The 20476-nt window shown below is 38.9% G+C and overlaps 1 long non-coding RNA gene across 1 annotated transcript in view; it reads left to right on the plus strand.

Moving 5' to 3' along the window:
• Nucleotides 1–12364: 12364 nt before the first annotated feature.
• LOC139040951 (uncharacterized) overlaps nt 12365–20476 on the plus strand; it is a 38740-nt gene continuing 30628 nt past the window's right edge. Inside the window, exon 1 of the long non-coding RNA XR_011495277.1 lies at nt 12365–12443. This is a non-coding gene — a long non-coding RNA (uncharacterized lncRNA). The remainder of the gene's footprint in view (nt 12444–20476) is intronic.

Raw genomic sequence — 20476 nt, forward strand, 5'->3', positions numbered from 1 at the left:
GGTGTTTAATAATATTCAATATGTTAATTCTACTCCATATAACTGGCAAGGTTATTCTAAGAACATAAGAAAAAAACTATCTAAATCAGAGTATTATGAAGATAATTAATAATATTATTAATAATATTGGTTTACAACTATTATTTAAATCAGTGGTATTCTTTACAATGGAGGGTAGATCTGCCTTAAAAATGTAAATATTTGAATTTCTCTCTGGCTTTTGATTTCAATAGCTTGAAACTGGAGACAAGAAATCTTCTATATTGACTTTTTTAATTTTTAAAATTTCCTCAATTTGGTTTTGAGCCTCAAGAGCAAAATTTGGATACCTCAGAACATGTATTTCTATCATAAACAAAAGAATGAAGAGAAATGAAAGAAAAAATATACATGCCAAACACATATAGTTAGTTATACTTCCACATAAAAAGGAAATAACAATCATTTTTGGGCTCAGGGGAGGGACTTAGGGAGGACTGAGAGAGGAAAGCAGAATTTAATGTGAAGTGCCCTTCCTTGTCAGTCTTTACCACCACCATCCACCAATCACCAACTGGGGAGGATGGAAACTCCTTGATGTGAGAAGCTGTGGCTAGATGTGATATTGCTCCAGATCCTGTCTGGAAATATGGGAATTCATCATTTTGGAATGTCCTCTGCAAAGATAGAATCACTACAATAGAGAAAAAATGCTAACAGTGTATGTCTAGCTGGAAAAGGTCCAGAGAATCCCCTGTCCCCACTCACCAGGTAGAAGAGCTCTGAGAATGTTTGTAGTAGAGTCAAGTATAGGATGCAAGCAGTAAAGAGTTGAAGACGCTATACTTGCCAAGAAATCGTCATAGTCAGGGATGAAGGACTCCATAGTAGAGACTACGGGACAGGAGGCCTGGCTGGCTTCTGAAGGGAGGATGTGGGAGCGAGAGTGAGCCAATGGACAAGACTGCTAGGTATTCTGTTCATGTCATATTGCCTTTCTCCAGCTGGGAGAAGAATGGAGGAATTAATCAGTAATGGATGCCTGAGGATAATGATGGGGTTTAGGACACATTACCTCCAAATATGGCATCTTGGCATATTAAATATCATAACTGAAGGCATTTTTAAAAATGGCAGAAGCAGGAAGGTCACTCTGACCCCACCTCCTCACCCTTCTTCCCTGAAACTAATTATAAAATGCCCATGTGAAAGGTACTCTCCCTTTACAAGGAGGAGGGAAGACATTCTTATCACTAGAGATGGGAATTTGGGGCCAAGAAATCTGTACAAACAAACCTTGTTAAATAAACCCTCACATTTCTAGTTACTTTTTCATCATTTACCACCTCTAGCCCAAACCCCTCTGTCTTGTCAATCCTTCACAAATTTATTGTTTCTTCATCTGAAAGGTATGAAAGCTTCCTGTTCTGGTGATTTCTTCAAGTCTTCATTCTCTCGTGAAGGCTCCCATGTACACGTAAAAATTCGATAAAACTTTTATGCTTTTCTCCTGTTAATCTGTCATTGTCAATCTAATTTTCAGGCCTGTTCAGGGACTCTAAGAGGGTCAAGGAAAACTTTTTCCTCCCCCACAATAAGAATCTGCAAAGTGAACTCTCCTTCCTCAAAGCCATGACAGTAAGACTCAGGAGGTTAGATTACCCCCAAGGAAAGGAGAATGGAGAGGGAGAGAACTCTGAATTTGATTGGCTACCCAAAAGAGACTTTCATCTGAACAGAAAGTGAATATATATATTATCTAGGCTGTTTCTTCCTACTGAAAGAGATGAACATTTGAGAATTACGTTGACTTTAGTAAGAGGAAAATAAAGTTCTACTTTTGAATATATAAGTTGTTCGAACTACTGTTACGACAAATTTTAAAGCTGCTATCTAAAGTTTCTGTGTTTATCAAACTGCATTATTAAATAACTATTTCTCAGTTTTATTGAATAAAAATATGTTTACTTATTTATAGTTTCTGGTCCCTATGAAATAACCAGTAATTTTTGTCAACCTAGAATGTGTCAACCTTTGAAATTCAAAAATAGAAAAAGAATTTATTTATTACATTTATTAGCCACTCCTAGTCATTATTCTAGACTGATAATTAGGAAGTTGCTAACGTTTGACCATTTTTGAGCTACAAAAATAGCAATTTCATGTGGTAGAACTTAATGTCTTCTAGAACATCTAGACCTTTGAGAGCTCCAGGTTGGAAATGCTTAGGATTGTGATAAACAATGGTTTACAGAAAGACGTGTTTAGCAAGAAACATGTTTATGATGAACATAAAATTGAAAATGACTTTTTAAAACCTTTAGATCTGCAAAGCATATATTCATGCTTCTCACAATTTAACCTAATTTTCCAGTATGGTTTGCTTAACAGAGAACAAGAAGAATTTTTTCTGGTACTGATAGTTTGATTAAAGCAGACTAGCAAATTATTTTGAAAAGTCTTTTCAAATTTTTAATCATGTAAAACTTATGATCAATCCAAACCTTCTGGTTATTTTCCTAACTCTTACCCATAATATGTTGAAAGCTGTGGTCATGTCAGCCCCAAACTTAGCATATGCATGTATTCTCAACAGTACCTATTAAAGACTCATCAATTGGAAATGTGTTCATTAATGCAAATAAGGTAGAATTTTAGGAAGCACACAAATGGAAGTGACAATTCAGGCGAAAGGAGAACATTTTGGGCAGATGGGCCAGCCTTGTCCCCTTATATCATACCATACTGTGCAGTTCTGCATTAACTCCAGTTCTGTGTTTAACTCCAAACTCAAATGACTACATTTTATACGGAAAAAAAAGTTGCCTTTCTGAGGTGTATAGGGAAGTAAATCAATGGGATAGTTCATTTCTTCCCCTGCATTCACTCATGAGGCTTCGGTGGGGTAAATGATAAGAAAGGCTAGCACCACAAGTGTCTTACAGACAGCAGTTTGCAAGTCAAAGTGATGTTTTCTTTAATGGAGATTATTGAAGCATATGGGATTTTAGCAACTGAAAGAAAAAAATATTTTCTTTGCCTTTTTCCTGAACACCCTCTGCAAAGGCCTCTCTTGACCCCAATAGAGCTCTAGGCCAAGACCCCTTTTGGAGCAGTCACAGCTTTGAGCTGTGGGGTGACTCTCCTCTGTGTGAAGAAGCTTCAGAGATCCTGAGGATTAGCTGCCTCCTAAATTTGGAAGAGAGAATTGGATTCCATATATTCTTTCCATCTGTGGTGTGCTAAGGCCAGAAATGTGTATGAGCAATCTTGAAAACATTCCAGGAAAGTCATTTGGTGATGCAGTATTCATGATCTGTTGACATCTAAGATGAATCTGAGATGCCACAGTGATTCTCAATGCCAAATCTATTAATATCTGTCAACTGGGATAATTTAATACTTAAATGTATATCATTTTTATCCGTGTTTCTATACAAGTAACCTTCTATTTCTCTCACTTCACAAACATTCCTAAATATGGCATCATGATTCTGTTAAAATTCCAAAGAAACTACTGTTTCACATTTCAGAAACACAATATCTCAGCAATTAATTGCTCAGAAATAATAAACAATGGCATCAACATTTTCCCTCAGTCTGTGGGTACATGTTGTTGTGATCTGAAAGTCTGGTTCATTTGAGTTATGACCCAAAAAATCCCGCTGTTGAAGACCTTGTTTTATTTTGGCCTTGGTAGGAGTTTTTGTGGGAATTGTCTTTGCCATGGGAAGCAAAATTATTAAAGTATTCTCACGGCAAAAACATCTTCCTTCAATTTTTGCGGATTCTATGCACTGTGGGTTTTGTCACAGACAAGATTATCACATATAAAGAAATGAATGTCTTAAATGTTTAGAAGTGGTGGACTGGAGAGCAATAAAACAAACCAAAGTAATTGTCCTCCAATTCATGATAAAGGTCAGAGCCTGAGATGGGAAGAAAGGAAGAAGCATTTGGAGGAATGAAAAATGGGAAATGTAGTGTAGGAAAAATGAGTGATTAAAGAAAGAGCACATGTTGCTTAGTCTTCAGGTTTCAAGATCTAACCCTGTGGATGCTGGTCAACAGCAAAAGGGATACTCCTGCAATTGACTGTGGGATTCTGCTTACAAAGCCATGATACTTCTTCAGGAAAAACATCAGTGAGTCATTTATTGGCATCAGAAGGATGTGTTCAGTTTTCTATTTTAAATTTTGAAATAAAGTTTGAAAAACAAAATATAATGGAATTTACATCATTGGTCACCCGAGGAGACCAAGAGGAAACTGCTTCCTTTTGGACTGAGGAGAGATGCAGGGAGGAGAAATGAAGATGAAGTTGAAGAGAAGAGGCAGGCAGGGAGTGGAGCTGGGGAGAGAAAATGCCCTGAGTGCCACCCATGTGTTGGACACACGGATGAGATGTTTCATTCATGCTGTATCCTCTAAGCCTCACAGCAATAGCTGTCCTAATAGATATTTTTCTACAGTTCATGAGTGAAGAAGTTAATGCCAAGCCCTCAGAATGCCATAGTGCTTGGATTTAATATTGGCTTTCTTGCATAAGAAGCAAACTATGAAACAAAAAGAACAGAGATATGGAGAAAAGGAGAAACTGGATAAGATATCCACAGCTGGGTGTATAAAAAAGGATGGTAGCATTTCTGCTTAGAGACAGTATGTGAATAAGTGAAGAAATGATGTAAGATAGAGTATGGGGCATGAGCAGAAGAAGAACGCTAAGAAAAACAATGTCACTTTCTTTTAGTCCTCTTTCCTATTTTGGGTATACTGAGTTCTCGCTGGTTTAATCTTTTTTTTTTTTTTAAATTGAGGTAACATTGGTTTATAACATTATATAAATTTCAGGTGTACATCATTATATTTCAACTTCTGTATAGGCTACATCATGTTCACCCTCAAAAATCTGGTTGCCATCCGTCACCACACACATGTGCCCCTTTACCTCTTTCACCCTCCCCTCGCCCCCTTCCCTTCTGGTAATCACCAATCTGTTCTCCATATTTATGTGTTTGTTTTTGTTTATCTTCCACATACAAGTGAAGTCATACAGTAATTCTCTTTCTCTGTTTGACTTATTTCACTTAGCATAATACCCTCAAGGTCCACCCGTGTTGTTGCAAATGGCAAGATTTCATCTTTTTTTGTGACTGAGTAATATTCCATTGTATATATATTCCACTTGTTCTTTATCCATTCATCCAGTGATAGGCACTTGGATTGCTTCCAAATCTTGGCTATTGTGAATAATGCTGCAATTAACATAGAGATGCATGAGTCTCTTTGAATTGTTGGTTTCATGTTCTTTGGATAAATACCCACTAGTGGGATAGCTGGATCATATGGTATTTTTGTCTTTAATTTTTATGCTGTTTCCCATAATAGCTGCACCAGTTCACATTCTCACCAGCAGTGTATGAGGGTTGCCTTTTCTCCACAACCCTCTCCAACACTTGTTATTTCTTGTATTGTTAATTATAGCCATTCTGATGGGTGTAAGGTGATATCTCATCATCGTTTTGGTTTGTATTTCCCTCATAATTAGTGATTTTGAAAATCTTGTCAAGTGCCTGTTGGTCATCTCTGTATCTTCTTTGGAATAATGTCTGTTCAGATCTTCTGCCCATTTTTTGATTGAGTTGTTTCTTTTCTTTGTTGTTGAGTTGTATGAATTCTTCATATATTTCGGACATTAACCCTTTATTAGATATGACTTACAAATGTCTTTTCTCAATTGGTAGCTTGTCTTTTCATTTTGTTGATGGTTTCTGTTGCCATGCAGAAGATTTTGAGTTTGATGTAGTCCCATTTATTTATATTTCTTTTGTTTCCTTGCCTGAGGAGACATGTTCAAAAAGATACTGCTAAGACCTATGTCAAAGAGCATACTGCCTATATTTTCTTCTAGGAGTTTTATGGTTTCAGGATTTACATTCAAGTCTTTAATCCATTTTTGGTTAATTTTTGTGCATGGCATAAGATAATGGTCTACTTTCATTTTTTTTGCATGTGGTTGTCAAGTTTTGCCAACACCATTTATTGAAGAGACTCTCCTTTCTCCATTGTATGCTCTTGGCTCCTTGTCAAAAATTAGCTGTCCATGGATATGTAGGTTCATTTCTGGGCTCTTGATTGTGTACCATTGATCTGTGTGTCTGTTTTTCTGCCAGTACCATGCTGTTTTGGTTACTATAGCTCTGTAGTATATGCTGAAACCAGGGAGTGTGATGCCTCCAGCTTTGCTCTTTTTTCTCAGGATTGATTTGACTATTTGGGGTCTTTCAGTGTTCCATATAAATTTTAGGATTATTTGTTCTATTTCTGTGAGAAATGTCATTGGGATTCTGATTGGGATTGCATTGAATTTGTAGATTGCTTTAGGTAGTATGGGCAGTTTAACAATGTATATTCTTCCAATCGATGAGCATGGATTATCTTTCCATTTCTTTATGTCTTCTTCAATTTCTTTCAACATGTCTTATAGTTTTCAGTGTATAGGTCTTTCACCAAGTTGGTTAAACTTATTCCTAAGTATTTTAGTCTTTTTGTTGAGATTGTAAATGTGATTGTATTTTCGATTTCTCTTTCTGCTAGTTCACTGTTAGTGTATAGAAATGGAACTGATTTTTGTATGCTGATTTTGTACTCTGCAACTTTACTGTATTCATTAATTATTTCTAACAGTTTTTTGGTGGATTCGTCAGGGTTTTCTATATATAAAATTATGTCATCTGCAAATAGTGACAGTTTTACTTCTTCCTTTCAAATTTGAATTCCTTTTATTTCTTTTTCTTGCCTAATCCTCTGGCTAGGAGTTCTAATAGGATGTCGAATAAAAGTGGTGAGAGTGGACATCCTTGTTTTGTTCCTATTCTTAGAGGGATAATATTCAGTTTTTCATCATTGACTATGATGTTAGCTGTGAGTTTGTCATATATGACTTTTATATGTTGAAATACTTTCCCTTTATACAATTGTATTGAGAGTTTTTACCATAAATGGATGCTGAATCTTGTCAAATGTTTTCTCTGCATCTATTGAGATGATCACATGATTTTTATTTTTCACATTGATTGCTTGTGGATGTTGAACCATCCCTACAACCCTGGAATAAATCTCACCTGATCATGGTGTATGATCCTTTGAATGTATTGTTGTATTCAATTTGCTAACATTTTGTTGAGGATTTTTGCTCCTTCATTTAATCTTAAGCATTGAGTATCTATACACGCAATGGTATTGTATTATTGGTTCTTTAGAGGATGAAGGAGAAGGCCTTGTGTGAGGAATAGTGACCAAAAAGAGGATATCAACTATCAGCAATTGTGTTTCACGGTAAGAGATGACCAAGAGAATGAGTGTAATTCCCCAGGGGAATCATAAAAAAATTTGGAATTCTGAACATCTCTCCATAAGTGCAATATGGATTTGATTTATTTGATTTAGATGTTTATGAAAAGGAGCCCAGAAGATTAAAGGATTTACAGAAAAAGTTTTCCCCGCTATAATTCTACTTCAAATTGATTTTCTTCCTTTTGGAAGATTAGAAATAGAGGTTTATAAATTCTATAACTATGAGGATAAAAGTGTATATTTATGAGAGAGGTCTTAAAACTTGTCAGCAATTTATACTGTCAAGTACAAGTAAAATAATAATTAAAGTAGATTGTCTCCATTCATTAGGAAGGTTCAGCTAATATGTGTACATAGCTCACGATAACAGCAAACAGCTTTGGCCCTGAAACAGTATCCTAAAGGTTAGATATAACTTTTAAACACATTATATTTGCTCTGTATGGTGTTTTAAAACATTGGAAAAATTATTTTCCAATATTCAAACAATAAGAGATGTCACATAATCTGAAATTTTGGCTTTCATGAACACTGGAAAACACTAGAAAAAGGGGTCCAAATTCACAGAGGGCCACAAGCAGCTGGGCCTGATGAGACAGCACTGTTACTCTGCATGGGCCATGCTCTCTCTAGTTCTCTGTGGGCCAGTCCACTCACTTGTGTCCCTGTTTTGCCTCCTGTTTTGTCCTTATAGGCATTTGAACTATTCTTAGGGAAAGTGACCTCTATCTTTAGCACAACATCTTGATAGACTACTTTGGTTATGGAAGTATTGTTCTCTCCCCTCTCAATTGTCTGGCTGATTAGACCCCAAGAAATGGGTAGGGAAACCGAGAGTGATACAAAGAGGTAGCAAAAATGTCTTGCATAAGAAATGAGGAGAAGTCTTGTAGTTTGGAGGAACAGATGGGGAGCAGGGGAAAGGAAGATGAGATTCCAGAGATCAAGTAGAAAAAATATGAGTAAAAGTTCTCAAGAGGTGAGAAGAGTTAGGAAGTTGAAATAAAGTTTGCCTAATATTAAATTTCGGGTACTTTCTGTGCTAGTGATGTAACACTGATGACATAACACTCTCTGTTTTGTCCTAAGCCTTGTAGAAGATCCTTATTCACATAGCTTCAGGTTGGCAGACATTGGAGAATGAGGGGAATGAGGTACTTTCATTGGCAAACAAATATACACACAGGAGGCATGTTAAGAGAACAAAATGAGAATTCAGCAGAGGAAGGAACCAAGGATAATAAGGAAATGCTTCCACCTCACCCTTGCTATACATTGGGAGTTAAATTGGGCTCCTTGCATCCCTTGAAATGGAGGATCTAGCTTATTTTCCTTTAAATGCAATGTGATTCCCCAAAACTGAAGGGAACATGGATATCCAAGAGTCTGAAAAAGGAGTTACAATAGTTAAAACATTCCATTAAAAACCTAAAACATGAGGGGCTTCTTTAACTTGAGACTTTGTTTAAAGAGATGCTGTTCTCCAAATCTTAACAGCAAGAAATTTGTCAAAAATAAATTCTGTCAGTTGAGATGGTAAATGTAAGCAGCGATAATTCTGATTATCTGAATACTTGAAGGTAAATACAAAATATGGTAGACTCCATATAATGAGAAAGTTAGACTCTAAAGTAAGGACATGAGCCAAAAATCACATACATTTAAAATTATCCTTGAAAAATTCTTTCACTGCCCTTAAATCAGCAGGGTGGAGCTCTTTGCATTACATCTGTATCCTTGTAACCTGGGGAAATGGGTGACCAGAGAAATAAAGGAATATCTTCCCACTCCCTCCACCCACCCCCACCCTTCACAGTGCCAACACAGGAGATAAGAAATTGAATTCGTGCAAATGCCACTCCATTATACACCAGATAGTCTGAGAATTCTATGGTGGCATGATTTTTGGTACTATTTTTAAAGTGCTCTTAAGTTTTGATTTTTTGCTTTTCATCATGTTGTTTCTAAATGAGAGAAACAATTTTATAAGGCACTTAATAAATATGGTTTACTTTACTATCTCATTGTTTTGGGTAACCATGAGCCGTTTTGAGGAGGCAGGCTGTGTTGCATCTAAATAGGGAACAGCTGATGCATGCCTTAATGCCATGGTTACCCTTTGTATGTGGGACGCGTTAATGTGTGTAACAGCCTGATGAAACATACTATGTGGCCTCAATTTTCTTCTCAAGTCTGCTTTTAAAGGAGGCCGAATCCATCCAAAGGAGGATTAACGAACCCAGACACTGACTGTGTATTACTACACGTCTCTTCACAGTGTGTGAGATACCAGTAATTCTCTTGCCTTTAAAACCTCACAAGGCAGCTGTTTTCCCACACTTTTTAACAGTGTTGAGCAAAGGATGGGGGAAAGGCATGTAGCTGGAAAAGTTTTATGACATAAAAATATCAAGATTGACCTGATTCTAAGACCTGTAATTTCCTTTTACATTCTCTTCTCATGTATACTTACATCTCTCTTCCTATAAGTCATATATACTTCTTATCTATGGCCTTGTTAGCATTAAGTCAATCACAAAAATATCTAGGATTTAACTAAAACATTATTGTTTCTTTAGGATCCTGAAACAAAACTTTATAAAGAATTTATAAATGTTCTGAAGAGAGCTAAAATCAACACATCTGTTTTTGGTTTGGTGACAACTTAATTTAAGGTGCGGTTGGGGATAGGATTCATCCATCTTTGGGTTCATTCAACTTTGCCAAATTGGAGCTTACATACCAATGTGTCTGTGTTTCTATAAAATTGTTGTAATGTCAGCATGACTCTAGGAAAAGGTTTTTTGGTTTCTTCTTCTTCCCAGATTGTATTTGACTACTGCTGATCCAACGAAGATTGAACAAAATTGTAAAGTCTGTGCCTGGAGTGCATTTCTGTTGAAAGGAAAAGAAATATTGAGATAGAATTCACCAAAATAAACTTGTTAAAAATATTTTATTCTCAAGGGTATGTCAAATTTAAGCTGAGATCAATTGTAGCTGTATACCATCAGAAAAGTAAATCTGAATAAACACATATTTGCATTTGTCACACTAATATATACCAATATTTTTTAAAACCTATGAAAGTTGAATGTGTGGTCCCAAAGAGTGTCTCAATGAACTGACAAGGTTGCTTCTATTCATTTGGAAGATTCATGGAAGATGCGCAAAAAGCCATGATAACTCAATGAACAGCCTGGTGACCAACTCACTGAGCACTTTCAAGCCTTTATCCCTATGAGACTATCTTTTAAATGATGACATTTGCATTTCAGACCAGAAAGCATAAAATATAGATGAACACTGCATATTATTTTGGCCATCTCAGAAGAAGGAATTTAGCAAGAGTACAGCTTATATACCAGGGTGCAGATGGAGATACTTGAGCTAAAAAGAAGCTGCACTGAAAAATATTTACATCTGTATAATTACTGCACCATAAATAGTTGCAAGGACTACAATCTATTGTCTTTACATTTAACTCCAAATGGTCACTTTATTAGGCTCCATAGAAAGGACAAAGTGTCAATCATCAGTGCTCTCAGACCCTCAGCTATCCCTACTGTCACATCTGCTTTGATCCTTACATTCACGAGCACTTCTCGGACTCCGATCAGAATTGTGGTCATTTCAATACATATCTTTATCATAGCTCAGAGCCACATGTTCTATACAAGTATTCAAGCCATTAACTTTGCTAATACTTTTCTTTAGTCACAAGGAGGAGATGGTAAAATAAAAATAGTTGCAAGATGATCATCAAGTAAAACAAGCCAAATGCACGTTCCTCCTAGGCAATAGGTTACACAAACCAGCACACATGCTGACTGGGAAGGGATTTTTTAGCCAGGCTGTTTGCTTCCATTCTCTTGCAAATATCTTGGCTACTGATATGAGTAATAGAGTGGTGATGGAAGGATGGCATGGAGCTAACAAATCAACCTTGGAGGGCTTCGAGTTGCCTATCAAGGCATTCATTTGAAATTTACCTATGGTTGATTTCACTTGGAAAGCTGGGAAATCTTTCTACTCTGCTGAGCTCTTTCATTTTGCAGGAAGTTTCACTCCTCTTACCTCCCATTCCCCCTGCTTCTTTCCCTCTCTTTCTTTCACACACACACACACCACACTCCCACACAAGGACACATACACACAGAGCTTCCTCTTAGTTAATAAAGATATCCTTCCAAATTATTTCACCGTTGTTACAGAGTTTGTCTTCCAAGTTTGAATAGGTGAATTTACTATGGTGAGGAGGACGTTTATGTTAAAACCATTAAAACAAAAATTTTGTGAACAGACATTTCTTTGGGCAACAGGAAATGAACCGATTGTGATTGGGTTTGAAGTTTATATCATTTCCAGGGATAAGGAGGCTCTTTGATGAGTAGAAGCTGATTTGACTGCAGATTTTCTTGTCAGTTCCTCACATCTGTGAGTTATGAAGCTTTCTTCTGACAGCAGAGCATTACCTCGCTCTGCCGTCGTGATTGCTTTCCCACAGCCCCCTCCGCGGCTCTAACCAGCAGTTGTCCTACTGGGAGAGTGAGAGTGGGTTTGCTTCATGGTGGGTAGGCCCTGAACCCCATGAGGGTGAGGAATCTGAGATGGGACAGGCTAGCCAGGAGGGAAACATTTCTCATTACTTCAGTAGTCAATGGCAAAATTTTCAAAATTGTTATCTCTGGGTAAAGAGAAAGAGGTATGAGAGAGCAGAGTTTTATGCATACGCAGATGTGGTGAGTTTTGTTTGCTTTATCCAGTATAAGAGAGAAAGTCTAAGCAGTTTTACAGCCATTTCCTTGCTAATTAAAGTGTGGGATAAAATCATTTCCCCTTGCAGAGGCCAGTGGGAATGTCCATGGTAGGAAGTTTTTGGCCCAAAGCCCAGTACAAGATGTAGTGCAGAAATACTTTCCAGCATTGAGGGCATGTGATGGTCCCTAAACAAACACTATCTCAATTTCAAATGGAAATGTCTGGGAAGGTGAGATTTTTTTTTAACCCTGAATAATATGCCATCATTCTCACACTTGGGAAGATTACAAAGGGCTCAGGCTCACCAGGAGCTGGGAATGTCTATGAAGAAAAGAGACAGATTGTTTGTGAGTAATGATTTTCATACTCTTTATGATTTCTGGGAGGCTTGATTGTTTTGATAAATTTGACATCAGTTTATAGAGATCAGGCACAGCATAAGTAAGTAAACAAAGATCTTAGTTTCCTTTGAAAGCTTTATAATATAAAGTGTTGCTCCTTGGGTCCCTTCCTTTTCCCTGTCGGAATACGTGAAGAGTCTCGATTTGGGGCCTACCAAAAAGGAACTGATTATTACAAAAACAAAATTCACTCGGTACAGATCACTACTTCTCATATATATACATTTTTGTACTATTCAAGTCCTTCTAAAGGGGGATAGATGGGGAAGGAATGGCCCTTTCTAGGAATCTGGGCATTTAATCTGAAGCAATTAGTTCCAAGCACATAATCTCTTAGAAGTATCATGTCATCTTAACATTTTATAACAATTTTGCATTCTTCATTTTTATAATTCTCAGCTGGCTTTAAGTTAAAAATAATAATTTCTTACAGTAAATAAAAACAATTTTCTTACTTGTTTCATTGACTGACATTTCAGTATTCATTCACTTGCTGCATGTACATATATGTATGCTTATCCACATAAACATAGAGCTATTTGTACCTATAATCTCTGCTCTTGTAACAAAAACACGAATGTTTTCCATGTGAGAAAGTTGGATTTTGTTTATTTTGCACAGATTTTGCTTTAAAAGAAATGTCAGGGCATTAGAGGGTCTTAAAGAGAGTGATGCCATGCTAAATGGAAAATGGGCTGAATATGGATAAGGGTAGGAGCAAGTATCCCAGTTAGGAAGCTATTGCTGAAATCTAAGTAAGAGAAGGAGTGGCCTGGACTAACGTGGCGCAGTTCAGATGGAGAGAAATGAGAAAATTATCTTCTCGATATGAAGTAATTTCACTTGCTGGTGAACTGGACGTGCGATGTGAGGGAAAGAGAAGAGTCATAGATGATTCCTGGAATTTTGGTCTGAGTAACTGCAGAGGTAAGAGTTCCATTTACTGAGATGGGGAAGACTAGGAAGAAATGGCTTATGGGATGGAAAAAAACTTGTTTTTGCTAGGTTAAATTTGAGGGGCCTATTTTATGTCTTTAATGATAATCATTAAGTAGCAGCTGGATTTATAAGTCTGGACCTCAGTGCAGAGACATGGGCCTCAGATATGAATTTACATCTACATACACATTTTATTTAAAGTCACGATAGTGGGTGAGGTATCTGTAAATAGAGAAGAGAAAGATCATGAGACCAAGCTCTTGGCCACTATGGTATTTAGGTTTGGGAAAAGAGTCAACAAACAAGACTGAGAAAGAACAGTCAACATGCTAGGAAATAAACCAGGAGAGTATCATTTCCCAGAATCCAAGAGACAAGGAGTTTTTAAGAAGCAAGTAACAATCAACTGTGAAAATACTATTTGGCTAAGAGAAATGTGAGGATGTAAAAAGCACTTATCTGATCTTGCAAGACGGATGTTATTATTAACTAGGACAGAATATTGGCATGGTAGGAATTTCAGCCTTTCTAGGGTGGGTTCAAGAGAGTGTGGGAGAGGAGGAAATATATTAAGTATTGGCAACAAGTTTAGAAAATAGGAGGAACAGACAAATTAGGCAATAAAGGAAAAGGAGTATGTGCCAAAGGAGGGATTTCTGAGCTGGGAGATAATTCAGCCTGTTTGTCTGCTGATGGGCATGATCCAAAAAAGAAGAGGAAATGGTGACATAGGCAGGAGGGGCAGATTTCAGGTGAGAAGTCACCGCATAGTGAGTAATTGGTGTTGGGAACGTGGAGGAATTCTTGTCTTATCATTTCCATTTTCTCAATTAATTAAAAAGTGAGATTATAAGCTAAGTGGAGAAAGCATGGGTGTTGGAGTTTTGAAGAGAGGGGTGTGAAATAGTTTGATGGAGAAAAGGGAAATTGAATTAATAGGGAAATGCATTAGTGATGAGGCTGTTAGGCTCTGTAGCTGACCTTGGCACTTGAGAAGTTAATGATCAGGGTTTTAAGGATTTTAGGATGCATTAGATGATGTTTGTCATTTTTGCAAAGTCATGAATTTGAGTCACATGCCAGAGAATGAAACTGTCTCATTGAGGTAGCAAATGAACTTCCATGATAATTCTTTTAAAGAGATTTAAAAAACCTAACAGTAAAAGCAGACTGTTTTTTTCATATTACCCCTAAGAAAAAGGCATAGTGCTTAGTTGAAAGTGAAGCAGATATCAAGGAGTCAAAAAGAGTGACGGTTCTTATCTAGATAGCAGTAGTTTCAGGTACAGTAAAGAGTGATGCCTATTTTAGTGAAGACTTGGACCAGTGATATGAACAAGCATGCCCCACGCTGTGTGCAAACACGACAAAGTATGACTGGAATGTTCTAGTCAACGCCCCGACTTCTCACATGAGGATATTCTCAGGCAACATGTGCCTTGACTAAAATGTGATTTGAGAGAAAACCAACAGCCTGGACAGATATTTCTAGTTAGCAGATTCAAAAGGTCTTGGAATGTATCCCTCACTACATCCAGGACCTACTTCACCGTCCAGCCCACAGTTCTCATGCCCTCCTGCTTCTGACTATGTTATGGGCCTGCAGATCCTGGTGATGAGCACTTAGCTACTCTCTCATCACTATTCTGAATAAATAGAAAAATACTTGTTTTCTTTCTACATTAATGAATCTATTTAAATATAACCACCAGCATTTGTTTCATACTTTCCTTTAAAAATCACTTTCAAGTTTATGTTATATGATTCTCAAATTAACCCTATTAGGTAAACATTATTATGATTAAGGGAGTTCGAAGAGATTTGCTGATATATCTGTGTGCACACACCTGGGGAAGAGGCAAAGATAGCACTAGAAACCACCTTCAGATTCGAATGGTTTGCACTGGTTAACACCACGCAGCCTTCCCAAATAACCATGGCCTTAAATCCTGCATTTTTTTTTATTATGCTTTTGCTAACCAGGAGGTTTCTCAGCTAATACTTGTGCTTAATTGCAATATTTTTCCTGTTCAAAATCTTACTTTGTGCATCTGGCACAACAAAGATTTGTAACTGGGGAAATCTTCAGAAAACGTAAATGATAAATAAGTAAAACAAGCTCTGAGAGAGACCCTTACAAGTCACCCCATCTAAACTCCACAGTCTCATATTAGAAAACTGTGTGCCAGAAAAATTAGGAGACATGCTTAAGGTCATTCAGCTAGTTAATAGGATTACAGCCGGGATTATATTTCTTGACAACCATCTCCATGTGTTTTCCATTGTCCTACACTGTCTACAGAAACTTAACTGCAAAACCACCAAATCTGAGAGCTGAAAAAGGGCCTGGAGATTGAGCTTCAACCCTCTCACTTTATGAAGGAGGAAATACAGATCCAGAAAATTAAATTGTTGTTGCAAAGTTATATAGTGAGCATAATGGAAAGTTAGCATGGGACTGTGCCTGCCTCAGGTTTCCCCTGAGGTGCAGAAGGAAAAGTATCAGATAGCCGAGTCTGGGCAGACATCCTTGTCCTCACACGCTGATTTTTAAAGGAAATGGCACGAAAAACGTGACTCCTGCACCCCCCTGCCAGATCAAGGACATAAAAAGATATCAGAAACAGTGGAAAGGGGAAGAGATTGGTAAGGAGATTGCTTTGGAGAAAGCTCGGCTTTGCTTTGAGTCTCCAAACTTTGGGGGGAATTTTGAGGCATGCTGATTTCTAGGCCCAGCTTTAGTGACAGGATCTTGGAGAGAGCACTTGACGTGCCACCTCCATATTTGGTGGTGGAGTCGGAAGGGCACTGCACTGGTATTGCTTGAACTCTCAGCCTTTGCACAGAATATACCATTTCTTGTGGATCAGATGTGGCCAATTTAAAGTGAGAGAGCCAACATGAGGCTTTTGGGTCCTGTCCCACAGTGCCACCTCAAGAGGCAAGGCAACCTCAACAGAAAAAGGAAGCAGATGCATGTGGAATGCCCAGCGGCTGAGGTTGCAGCATCAAGCCACCACCAAGAAGAGAGGTTTAGTCCCCAAGGTCAAGGACTGCTCAGGAACCAGGAGGCCAGGAGGGAGGCTGCAGAGACCGTCCCTCCAGGCCAGAGGGCAGTCGACGTGATGGCGCTACTCCAAGTAAGAACCATCTAATCTCTCCTTTCACTGCAACTGGTGAGTGAAGGAAGAGCTGGACCAGGACAAGAGGAGGTCAGAGCAGCAACGGGGCTTCCAGCCTGAAGCAAATCTGGGTCGGGGAAGATACGGTGACGGGCCACGCGCAGGACTGCTCAATGGATGTGCTACATACTGCAGTGAGCTGTTTCTGACTTACAGAGAGTGTAACGTGTTATCGAGGGGCGAGGGGGACAAAGCCATGTGAGCTGTCAGAGTTTTCATCGGGGCGGGGAAGATACCTAACCAGAGGGAGATGGACCCGAAGGTGCGTTTCGTCCCCAGCCTGCGGTCAACAAGCTCAGCGCGCGGGCGGCGGGCGGCATCACGGTCGCAGCAGGGACTTCCGCCGCTGCGCGCTGGGGTTCCAAGTAAAACGCGGGAGAATCGAAAGGGGAAATTGATTTGATGTTTATGTCTATTTGCCACAGAAAGTTAAGAAACTATTCATACGTTGCAATTTCTTAAAAAACAAATCTTGCCGAGCGCATTTCCAGTAACGTTGGGCTAGTGAGCGGGCGGGGCCGGGGCCCCAGGCTGCGCGGCGCAGCGGCCCGCGGGTCGGCGGAGGGCTTCTGCTCAGGCCGCCTTACTGCAGCGTGCGACCACGCTTTCAGTCAGAAAAGAGCACCTGGAGCTGGCTGGCCTCTGTTTCAGGCCGTGGAACTTGCGGTAAATCTTGTTCTTTCCGCCTCAGAAGGATCAACTGGGGCAGCCCCAGCCTTGCCTTTTTCCCTCCACAACTGGCACAACCTGTGCTCGAAATGCTCTCCTGACTTGCGCTCCCATATCGGAACCGCAGCCACCCGCGGGGCTTCTTCCAGAGTCCGCGTGCAGTGACAGCGTTTCCGCCACCCTGAGGGACGGAAGGATCCAATAAGGCACTCCCAGCAAAGGTCCAGGTGTTGCAGGCTGTTTTGTATCCTGCGCTGGAGGAACAGCCTGAGTGTGGGTGCAGGCTTTTAATTTCAGGTTAGCGTCCGCATCCTGCTAACACAGGCGACATTAATACTACATCCTCAGAGCCGTGCCATGGGGTCTCTTAATGGGAAAATTAGACAGAAACATATAGAAAAGATATGACAAGGAATCATCAAGAAGGCAACCAATCATATTGTTACAATTGCGGTGAAGGACATTAGAAATAGAGACTTTTCTGTATACATTTGTAGATCATCCACAAGATGGTTAGTGTTATAAGACAAGATCTTAAGTCTGAAGAACAAGGAGGAGCCTAAAGTGTAGTTAGGTTTCAGATGATTACTTTTAGGTTTTGGTGGAAACTCTTCAATTGTATAGATTGTCTTGTGAAAATAGGAGTTTTGCTTCTTTCCCTGATAAATTTAGCCACCCTGTCATTCTATTTCAAGGATGCCCTCAGCTGTCTGCCCTCAGACAGCCAATGCCCCTGCTTGTCACCCCGCAAGCCGTCTCAGGGTTGTTCTATTAAGCTATACAGCACCATAAAACGTACATGACTGAAAAAATGTGGAGATCCACGGTGCTGTTTTAAAACCTTTCTCATTCCTCTGATCTGGTAGCTTGACAAGTGGCCACAATTCTTCCCTTATTCCTGCATCCAGGGCCTTGGCAATGTGACCTTACAGCGTCTATTTCCCCACTTCTTAAATCGGAGCTCACCGTGTGACTTTGGCCAATGGAATGCAGAGGAACTCGTGTTGTGCCTCTTCTGAGCCCGGGTGTCAGACGTCTCCTTGGTCTCCTCACTGTTTTTCAGCTCTGTGACTAGGGTAGCCTGTCGAAGGATGAGAGACATATGATGTGGTCATTTCTGTCACCCTGGACAAAGATATACCACCTGGCACACATCTGAGTCAGGCCATCCTAGATGGGTGAGTGCCCAACCCACCAGCTAATGTGGAAGTATAAGCGAGCCCAGTGAAGATCAGCTAACTACCCACCTGACCCACAAAGCTATGAACCAAAGTTTTTTTAAAAAGTTATTGCTTGAAACCACTATGTTGGATGGCTTATTATGTAGCAATGATTAATTGATATGCCTGGCTGTATCATTTATGAAGGTCTTTTCTTTTTTTCATTCAAGTTCACATTCAGTGACTGGAATGGATTATCTAAATACTTACAGTCAGAAGAGACCACAGCTAATGGTAGAGACTTTCTCTATGTGCCATTGCTCTGCTTCACTATAACTTTGGGAAACCTCTGCCTCATAAATATTATTTGCAGAAACACAACAGAGAAAGGGAAGAGTAGAAAAAAAATTTCTTGTTCCACCACTTTCCAGCTGTAATATCACTGGCCTTGGGGGCCAAGAACATGAGTCCACCATCCAACCTGATGTGGGGTCATGGGCCTTGAGGGTGGTGCTTGTGTCTTTTTCAACATTGTATTCCCAACAGCACACAGTAGGGGCACAAGTTCAATTACAAGACATTAAAATGAATTCATTTGAATCTCTCACTGCTATAAGGGAGGACACAGTACCTTCTTCATCCAGCAGTCACATCCAGGTCTCACACTCACTATATGTTTCCTCAGTCTTGACATACTTGGAACTGCCTAAGAGATTTGGTCAAGGCTGTGCAAAATCCATCAGCTGTCAAGGAATTCAATCCAAGTTTAGGAAAACCTCTAAGATCCGAGAAAATTTTATCTGCGGGTACTCTGAATAGTCCCGGATGAGCCTATGGGGTCCTGGAAGGGTCTGGACTGAGGAAGAAACCTCTCAGCCGTAGTCTAATTTCTGAAGACCCAGATGCATGAATTAAAATTTTCTGGGTGCAGGCTGTGATGTGAGAGCTGATTACACCCCAGGCCTTATTATATGAACTCAATATCCTAGTGAGCAGATAACTTTTCCAGGCTAACACATGAGAGCAACCACGAATGTGGAGATATAGTAAAATAATCACTCTCTCTTTTCAGGAAGTTGCCCACAAGCTCTCACTTGGTGAGAGCCCTGCTGGCCTCATTGCTCTTGCTGCCTCCTCTGTTCACTCTACCTGCCTGAGCGCTTTCTTCTGCTTCCTGCTTCTGTGCCTTATGCATCTTCTTCTTCTGGCCTAAACTAGACTTCTCTTACATGTTCTCCATGTGATCATCTTTTCAACTTTTAAAGCTCAACTCAGGTACATCCTCTTCTGTATACTCCTTCCCAACCACATTCCTCAACAAGTTTCTCTAAGTAGACTCTCTATTTCATCACAATTTTCCTTTGTGACTGTGTGTGCACAATATTTTATTGTTGCCTTTATGAGGCAGCTTTGCCAGAGTTTATTACCATATTGTTACCTCTTTAAAGACAGGATCCATTGTTCATCCAGTTTTTTAATGAAAATTCCATCTTCATGACTGTCATATTCTGGTATTCAATGAATGTCTACTGAAAAAAATGTGTAAGTGAATATTATTATATTGTCCAACATTCTGCTTTTTAGAAGAAGTGCTTTGGAAATCATTCTGAACATATGATTGTTCAAGTTTGGTGGGTTTAAACGAGTATTATTTCATCACGATTTGTTGTTTAATATCTCTATAGTAGGACAAACTCTCGTGAGCAGCAGTATTGTATAGTATCTAAGGGAAATATATTTTGTTTTTAGTCAGAAGTTTGTTCTTTAAGCCAATAATGAAACAGAAGATCATTTACATTGCTGATTCGTGCTTTGCTCACTTAGAATTTTTATTAATGGAGTGATATTCTATATATAAGAAATTGTGAGCAATATGCAGCAATGCATATAATTATGTATACATATAATACTAATATGTAGGCATAAGTAATACTTTTTTACATATCTATATAGGAAAAATATTTAAAAAGCACACTGAATCAGGAAAAAAATATACCATATGGCTTACATCAGCAAGTGACTAAATCAC

The sequence above is a fragment of the Equus asinus genome, chromosome 18 (genome assembly GCF_041296235.1).
Source record: "Equus asinus isolate D_3611 breed Donkey chromosome 18, EquAss-T2T_v2, whole genome shotgun sequence".
Taxonomy (NCBI): Eukaryota; Metazoa; Chordata; class Mammalia; order Perissodactyla; family Equidae; genus Equus; species Equus asinus.